The sequence below is a fragment of the Miniopterus schreibersii genome (assembly GCF_964146895.1).
Source record: "Miniopterus schreibersii genome assembly, chromosome: 5".
NCBI lineage: Eukaryota > Metazoa > Chordata > Mammalia > Chiroptera > Miniopteridae > Miniopterus > Miniopterus schreibersii.
This window is the reverse complement of record NC_138106.1, coordinates 35,578,779-35,588,375: the sequence shown is the minus strand read 5'-3', so window position 1 is coordinate 35,588,375 and position 9,597 is coordinate 35,578,779. Positions and strand designations below refer to the sequence as shown.

General features: G+C 42.5%; 1 pseudogene across 1 annotated transcript; it reads right to left on the bottom strand.

The window, feature by feature from the left end:
* Positions 1-8,707: 8,707 nt before the first annotated feature.
* On the bottom strand, positions 8,708-9,197 carry LOC308557946 (large ribosomal subunit protein eL21 pseudogene; annotated as a pseudogene). Its single transcript has one exon. The product of its transcript is annotated as a large ribosomal subunit protein eL21 pseudogene (transcript).
* Between the last annotated feature and the right edge of the window lie 400 nt (positions 9,198-9,597).

The following is a 9,597-nucleotide window of genomic DNA, read 5'->3' as shown; positions in this document are numbered from 1 at the left end:
CCCCCAGTACCTCAGAATGTGACCTTATTTGGAGATAGGGTCTTTATAGAGGTAATCAAGTCAATGTGAGGTCATTAGGGTGGGCCCGAATCCAACATGACTGATGTCCTTGTAAGAAAAGGAAATTTGGACACCAAGATATGCATAGAGGGAAGACAAGTTGAACAGACGCAGGGAGAAGACAACCGTCTGTAAGCCAAGGCCTGGAACAGCTTTCGGAAGGAACCAATCCTGCTGACACCTTAATTTTGGGTTTCTAGCCTCCAGAACTGTGAGACAATACATTTCTGTTGTTGAAGTCACCCAGTCTGTGGTACTTTGTTATGGCTGCCCTAGTAAATCACATAGAGTTCAATTTGGTTTGAGGTTTTACCAACTTGCAAAGCCAACCTCATTGCATCCCTGCAGAGACACCAGCACAGCGGGTAGCTATGCCTCCTCAGAAGTCTGGGTCCTAATCCACTGGGATGCTCCTCTAAGCTTCTAAAAGTTAATAATCCTAACCTCTCCCCTTTGTTCTCCCAGACCTGTGAACCAATCCCTGCTGTTGCCGCCTCTGTGGTAGCTTTAGTGTTCTTTTTGCCTTTTCAGTTACTTAGTTAATATATTTTTTATTACCTAGTTAAACATTCTCTATATTAAATTTTCTGTGTTCAAATAACTGAATCCTTGGGGGCAGATTTGCTGCTTACAGAGCCTTGGGGCTGACCCTGGCCCGGCAGAGCTGTGCAAGGAGATAGCTGCCCCAGGAGGTCTGGAAGGTCGGGCGTTGAGCCAAAAAGGATTATTCTCAAGCCTTAAGATCTAAAGGAGTTTGTCTTGTTAGGTTTTGTACTTGCTTGGGACCTATCACCCCTCCCTTCTTTCCTGTTTCCCCCTCATGCAATAGGAATGCCTCCCCTATGCCTGTCCCGCCATTGTCTTTTGGAAACATATAACTTGTCTGGCTTCATAGTTCACAGCTGGAGAGAAATTTTGACTCATGATGAATCATACCTCTAGTCTCAACTATATCTGATTTAGATATTTAGATGACAGTTTGGACTTTAGACTTTAGAGTTGATGCTGGAATGGGTTAAGACTTTGGGGCTGTTGGGATAAAATGAATATATTTTATATGCAATAAGGACATGGATTTGGGGGGGACAGGGGCAGAATGCTATGGATTGAATTGTGTCTTCACAAATTCATATGTTGAAGGCCTTAATCCCCAATGTGGCAGAGAGATCCTTTCTGGCATAGCCTTGTCCAGATTGTATTAGGTACCTTTCCTCTGATGGACAAGAACTGTAGAACTCCCGAACTTAGCACAATCAAGACAAAGATGGCTACTTTTAAACAAACTGAGAGAGGTGGATTTTGTTTTCTCACTTGACTGTACATTGGACTTAAGTCTATTTGCTGAGTGTTAAATTCTTAAGGAAAATAACTAAACTGAGGAGCAGAATAAAATGTTGAACTTATATGAAGATTGGGTCTAAAAGGCTTCATATAATTTCGAGTGTCTTATTTTCTCATAGTAGCCTGCATGCTCCACACTCTGTTTAGAGTTTTTCTGTTCACATGTTGGCCTCATTAGGTCGGGAGCTCCCTAAGGGCAGGGCTGGGGGATATTTAGTCATCTCGTATCCCCTTGTGTCCATAACTGGCTGGCTCATGCTTGGCATTTCATAGACACTGATTAAACTTAAACTTAAATTTTGGAAAAAGGCTTGTTTTAACTCTCCATCGTCAGTGTCATCTTGGACCTGTCGGTGGCCCAGGACAGAGCCTGCAGAGAAAGGGGCAACTTGGTGAAAGGGGTGAACCATGGCCAATTTAGACACAGAAGTGACTTTCCATTAAGGTGGGTTATTTTGAGAGGGTTAGACATGATTTACATGTCAGTCAGCCAGTGGCCAAAATGTCTAGAGGGAATTTATGTCTCTGCTTTTTTTTGCAGTAGAGTTTGAAACTTTCGTTACTTAATAATAGTTGCTATTTTTTTTAGCACTATTGTATGTCAGGTGTGTTGCTAAGGACTTTACATAATGAGCTCTCATTTAATAGCCACAGTGATGCCATGAGATGGGTAATCCATCTTGAAGATGAAGAAACTGAGCATCGGCAAAGTTAAGCAAATTGCCAAACACTGCGGGAAATGCAATAACTGGGATTAAAATTTACCTCTCTCTGACTCTGGAGTTTCGCCTTTTCCAGTGGTCTTCTGCTTTCCTTCTCAAGCAGAGCCCCTAGACCCTGAGAATAGGGTAATGGCCCTCCTGACTCTCTCCCCGCCCTAGGATCCTTTCTCTGGGTATAAGCACTCAAAATCTCAATTATCCCTCTGAGAGAGTGATGGCTAAGTTTTTCATTCCCCTATTTGAATCGGTTAATACACCACCTTCTCACACACCGTGCTGAAGGAGGCAATTTGCAAAGTGCGATTCGGAAGTAAGCAGAGAGTTTTATTTTTAAGTGCCACCACCCTCAACATCTCTTGCCGCATTTGGACCTGGAGAGTTAATATGATGAATAACTATGTTATGGATCTACTACTGTTCCATAGGGTACCTTTTCTCTTATTTATGTACATCCACAATGCTGAGCAGCAGTGTTGTTAACCCAAACGGGATCATCTGAAAGTCCTTCCTAAGTGGCTTTGAAATGTTTTAAAGTGTTTCTATATATTTTTAAGGAATCATAAAAGATCAGAGCTATTGGATTATATTTATAGTATCAAGTTTCCAGTATGTTAAGTCTAGAGAATTTAGGTTAATTTAGGAAACTCCCGATAATTTGGGGGATCCAGCCTTGAATATACAGAAGAGTTTCTCTTGAAATGATGATGTAGAAAGAGTAGATTTTTTTTAACCCAATATTTGGTTTTGTTTTCATCTTTCATCTAAAGGTGTGTTGAAATTTTGTGGCTTGAAATTTCAAACAGACTTGATCACATTTCTTTACGAAGAGTCTTAAGGGTAAGAAGGCCACCTGGCTGTTTCAGAATGAGATTGACTGGAAGTCCCCGTCCCCCACCTCCCCTGCCCCATGCTCAGCCTTGGTCTTATCCTCAGCTGATCAAGTTTACACTTTAATTCTAGTGGTCCACCCAGAGGTGACCCCTCTGTTGGATTTATTTATTCTGTTGGAGGTTGTTGTAAGATTGAGGCCCTGGGGAGGCAATGGAGTGGTGTCCCATGACCTATACGAGCAATGTGAGCAGTGCCAGCTGCAGCATCTTCTACTAGGAAAGTGGAATCCTGAGCAGGCTGATCCTTCAGAGTGATGTTCAGCCTGTTCTTGGCTGCATCTTTCAAGCCTTCTCCATCCAAGCTGGAGATTTTGTGCTCCCCATAAAGTCCCCAAACATTTTAAATTTAAAACATAAAAGAACCGCATAGTGAGCTCCCATATACTCTTTGCTTTATCTCTTTCTTTTTCTTTTTTCTTTTAAAAAAAATATGTCTTTGTCGATTTCAGAGAGAGGAAGGGAGAGGGAGAGAGAGAGGTAGAAACATCAATGATGAGAAAAGTCATTGATCGGCTGCCTCCTGCACACCCCCAACTGGGGATGGAGCCTGCAACCCGGGCATGTGCCCTGACCGGGAATCAAACTGCAATTTCCTGGATCCTAGGCCGACGCTCAACCTCTGAGCCATGCTGGCCAGGCTATCTCTTTCTTTATATAAAACATTTTTCTTTGTTAAACCATTAAAAGTAAGTGGCAGGTTGCCTGGCCGGGCGTGGCTCAGCGGTTGAGCATTGACCTAGGATCCAGGAGATCGCTGTTTGATTCCCGGGCAGGGCACATGCCCAGGTTGTGGCTCGATCCCCAATTCGGGGCTTGCAGGAGGCAGCTGATCAATGACTCTCTCACCACTGATGTTTCTACCTCTCTCTCTCCCTCTCCCTTCCTCTCTCTGAAATCAATAAAAAACATATTTTAAAAAAAAGTAAGTGGCAGGTATAATGATGCTTCACCCCCAAAGAGCACCTGTCCCCTAAGAACAAGGACACTCTCTTACACTACCACAGTGTCAGTATCACATGGAAGAAATGTAATCTTTGTATAATGTCACCGAGTATAGTTCATATTCAAACTTTTCTTAGTCCTTAAAATGTCCCTTATAGCTACTTTTTGGCAATGTAATCAAACCTTTAATTTCATTTTACGCTAGATTAATCCACACATAAACTGAAAATGTCTTAGATTATTTCAAATATCCCAGGACTCAACTTTGATTAATTTTCTGTTTCAAACCCAAGCCCATATTTAATACCATTCCATCTAAGGATATTTTGAAACATGTCACATTTGATGTTAATACTTTCGGAACTTTGGAATACCCTGTGCCCAATATTCCCAATGTGTTAAAACTAAAAAGAAAACTCTTTTTTTTAAAGCTGTTTTTGTTGTTATTGCTGTTTTCCCCCACAATGTTTTTACAATGCTAACCATTTTTAAATGTAGAGTTCAGTAACTTTAAGTATATTCACGTTGTTGTACAACCAATGTCCAGAACTCGTCTCATCTTGCAAAAGTAAAACTCTCTATCCATCCAACTGTAGCTCCCCAGGCCCTGGCAACCACCGTTCGACTTTCTGTGTCTTTGAATGTGATTATTCTAGGTACCTCCAAGTAGAATCACGCAGCATTTATCTTCTAATGACTGGCTTATTTCACTTAGCTTAATTTTCTCATCCACGTGGTATTTAAATTCACCCATGTTGTCGCATATGACAGGATCTCCTTCATTTTTAAGGCGGAATAATATTCTATTCTAGGTATAAACCTCATTTTGTTTATCCACTCATCCGTCAACGGACTCTTAGGTTGCTTCCACCTTCTGATTGCTATGAATAGTGCTGCTGTGAATATGAACATGGCTGTTGTTTTTCTTTTGAAATCCAGGACCCAAAGAAGAATTACACCCCAAGTATTGTGCTAATACATTCAGTTTCTGCTGAAAATCAGCTAGTGTTGACTAGTTGCTAGTCACCAGGGACTAAGACTCTGCCCAAATGAGAGAGCTTGATTTATAAACCAGATGCTAAATGCATTAACTCATAGTGGGTGTTGGTGAGTAGGGGTGCTGCCTCCCACTCCTGATGTTCTCTTGCACTAGCCCTGCTCTCCTGGCCTTTCTCTGTCCTTACATCCCTCCTCTTCCTGCCTCAGGAAAAATGGTGAGTTAGGAAACTGAAACTGTGTGCGCATGGCCCAGTGGGCTCTGCTTTGCACCTCTGGGTGTGAGGGGGAGGTGGCGGCCAGTCTTGGTTCAATGTTGTCGCCACTGGGTGGATAATATGTTGATTGAACAGCTCGACTCTCCAATGTAGCTAACACCCAATTATTTGGTCCCTGTCTCCTAGTTCTTCGTTTTACTTCTCAATTGGTTCATCTCCAAATTGAGATGTTTTATTGGGCTCATTAAAACACCTCAATTATCAGGGAGACACCTGGATCGCAAACTTGGCCATCTACCCACACAGACCCCCTCCTGTTGCATTTTTCTGCTCAGGACACCAGGTTACAATTGGGAAGATGGCTGGATCTGTGTAGACCCATGTGAAAGAAACATGGTGTTGCCAAAGAGATATTAGCATTAAACTGATTGGGCTTTCCCCTACTCTAGGGACATTCCTGTTGAGGTCACTAATTCCAGCTATGGTAAGTAGAGTACTCTCTATTTTGGTATGTCTATCCGTTAATATCCCCAACACAAACTTCTTTGAGCTCCAGACTGTGTACAAGCATCTCACCTGAGAGCACCTACATCTTGAATGTTTCAGTCTCCAGACTCAGCATGACCAAGAATAATCTCATACTCTTCTCCCCCAAACCTGTTTCCTTGCCCTCAGGGTTCACTATAGCAGTGTGTTGATACCTCCATTCGCGCAGCTGCTTACGCTGGAAACCTTGGCCATTAAAAATTTCTTTTCCTTTATAAAGAAATGGAATGAAAGTTCATTCCGCATGCAGTCCATCTCCAAATCCTATTGATTTTAACTTTCACATGTGCTTCAAATTCATCTGCTTGTTTCTGTTCCCAGCACTACCCCCAGTCCATGCTGCCACCACATGCCATCTGGATTACTGTGAAAGATTTCACACTGGCCCCATCTCTTCTAGCTCATCCATCTTGGCTCCTGGTGATTTGTTCTTACAGAGACAGATATTTTCAAAGTGTCAATATGATGATTTCTTCTAAACTCCACCCTCACTTGCTCTCCCAGTCCCTCAGTGATAAAAACAAAATCCCTGTGCGATCTGGTCCTGCCTACCTCTCCAGCCCCATCCCACACCATTCTCTGTCCAACTTCTTTTTCTCCAACCACATGGCCTTCTCTCGGTTTCATATACTTGCTGTGGGACCCTCCTACCACTGGGCTTTGCCCCTGCGGCAGCCTCGGCCTGCACAAGTCTTCATGCAGGCCCTGCATTCTCATCTCACAGCCCAGTCATCAGGGAAGCCTTTGCTGACCTTCCTGACCATGAAAATCACCCCGATAAAGGTTCTCCACTAAGTGCCTCTCCCACATAGCATTTAGAAGGATAGCAATGTAAGCATTAGCTATTATTTTTCAAACCTTTCTGTAAAAAAGAAGGTATGTATATTTCAGTCTAAATCCAGCTCCTGGCTTCAGACCAAAACCTCCTTCAGTACAATGGCCTTTGTTGAGTATTTACAGGCTGTCTATTAATGTTGGGCTCCCGCACTAGACTGAAAGCTTCTTGATTGTAGGAATTGTGTCACTTTTTGCTCTCCATTTTATCCTGAAAACCTAGAACATGCTTGTTAAACATTTGATGAATGAGTGAATGTCTTTCTTTCTGGTCTTTTATATACACTCATATTTGCAAAAACGGGAGCATTCTGTACCTACTATTTTATGCCTCTCCCCTCCCCCCCTTAGGAATCAGTGAACCTCTGGGACTGTTTATTAACAAAACCCACTCTTTAGAATTTTTGCTATTTCCAACTTACTCTTTGACTCTTCATTAGGAAAGTTCATCTTAGAATTGGGTGTGGATGGCAGAACTGCATGAACACTGCCTGCAGCTATGGTATCTGATCCTTTCGAGGGACCCATCTCTGCAGCTGGTAACATCCCTGGTCCATGGAGGAAGGGTAGTACAGTGGTTAGTGTGTGGGAGTCAGACAGATGAGCTTTACTACACTGCTCTGCTTCTGTTCCAGTGAGGCCCATTTAGTTGTAAGAAACAAAGTTTCAATCAAACTACTTGAAGAAAAGTGGGATCTAGGTGGTAATCTCTGAAATCCAAGAACAGAGCCCTAACTAGAGCTGGAGAGTGGGTCCAGATTCAGAGTGGCCTCAGGACTTCAGCAACAGGAGCCCCTGGTTCTCGACCCAGTCTCAGGGCGACCTGTCTACATGTTCGTGGCAGCCTCCTTTTTACCTTCCAGGTTCCTCTACTTAGTTACAAGTTTTGCTTTTCAGAAGTTTGGCTGGCAAGTGGCTTAGCTTTGCAGGGTTCTTACTCTATTTCATGGCGTCTCTTGATGCACCCTTTTGCCTCCTATTTCTGCTATCGGATGCGAACTTTGTAATTCTCATTTAAAATAAGAGAGAGAAAGAAAAAGAGAGAGAGACTCTGTCCCATGTGATCTTTTTGAGCCAGCCGTGTGTGTCCTTGAACTAATCTCTCTCTCTACGCTTGGCTGTCTTTGGATGGGAGCACTCACTCTAGTCCAGTTAACAAGGGGAAGCGGCGGAGTAGTGTAGGCTGGGAACTTTCCATTAGAATAGGGCATAAGCAAATCAGATACTATAACTGACATACCCAATGCAGCTGGTGTGACCTGGGACAAAGCACCCCACTTCAGTTCTGAGCCTTGGTTTCCTCAATTGTAAAAAGGGGAGAGTAATTCATTTTATCAAGTTATCAGGGTAAAGGAAATAAGATGAGATAAAGCACAAAGCACTTGATGACACTCTTTATAGTAATGGTTTATCTGTAACATATTAATATATTTTTCAAATTGCCTTTCTAATCTGGGTTACTTTTGGGAAGAATTTCTCAGGTAGATAAATCCTTCTATGAGCTGTTGTGACTCTGAGTAGAGTCATATTTCTGAGGCACAGGGTGGAATGATGGGAATGTTCATTTCTCTGGGGAGATGGTGGTCTGTCAGCCCCTCTACACTAACTATATTGAAGTGATTCAAGATAACATGGAACAATAGACAGCTTGTAGAGACTAACAAAGGCCATTGTATGGAGGGAGTTTTTGGTCTGAAGCCAGAAGCCAGATTTAGACTGAAATACACATACTTTCTTTTTTACAGAAAGATTTGAATAATAATAGCTAATGTCTACTTAGGGCTTAATTTATGCCAAGCATTGTCTTAAAGGCTTCACACATAATCATTTCCCCCTCTTTACAACAGGTTGAGGTGGATACTATTATTACATTCTAATTTACAGATAAAGAAACTGAAGCACTGACTTGTTTGTAAAAACCTGTCAATAAATCATAATCAACCGACCTTGCTTTAACCTTATGCCCATCTCCGGTCCTTGGTCCTCTGGGTACCATGGTTGATAATACTTTTCTTCCAGGACTAGGGTTTTGCTTTGCACCTCGAACTTCTTCCCAGATTAACATTCTTCTATGAACACCAAACCTGAGGGCTGCCACCAGAGCCCTTAATATTTTTCCTTTTCATAGCCCAGAGGTATTTCATTTGTTTTCCATCTATCATTCCTTGAATTCATAGGAAATGGGTTCCAGCAGCTCAGGCTCCTTCCCACTGGTTCTCACACAGTGAACTTTTCGGGGTGAGCAGGCTGGCCCCTTCACTTGAAAACAAGAACCTTTCTCTTTGGCTTCCTTCTTTTTCTGATTCTTTTCCTTCACATGTTTCTGGAAGCTATTCAGTTCTTAAAGTGCTTAATACGCTTAATACATATGTTAATTCTCCTGGCCAGAACCTTGACCTTAACTTGTCTGTTTACAACAATGCCAACCACATTCTGGATGACATTGTAGACTCGTCCAGTTTTGCCAAGGGAACACTTGTGGGGGGCATTCCTTTTATAACAATGCCCATTCCTTTGATGTCTACGATATCACCTTTCTTGTAGATTCACATGTATGAAGCCAAAGGAACAACTCCATTTTTCTAAAAGGCCTAGAGAACGTAAAGTGTATAGTGGGCCCCTCTCCTCTTTCCTTTTGTGTTGGTCATTTTGGTGAATTTCTGGAAGTTGGCTGGTTCTGGTCAAAAGAGAACTCCTTAATATCTTGAACAAGCCTGGCCAAGAGGCAAAACAGGACACGAAGCCATAATGGGACAATGAGTGTGAGGCTACATGGGGTTAAATAGTTAAAAAATCAGTGTCTTTTGGGAAATTCCCTGTATGAAAAAACTGCATTTGCTCTTAGGGCAGGTGTTGAAGCTTGAAGGTGAGTGCTGAGTTGGACTCTAGATGTGGCTTTTGTAGTAAGTGTCTTGCTCTTCTCGGTTTCAGTGAAGTCTCTTTGGGTGTAAGGAACAGCTCAAGCAAGCGACCTTGAGAAAAGGGGGATTTAGGCAGAATTTCTCTGAAATCCAATAGTACAGCCTTAACTAGAGCTGGAGGGTGGTC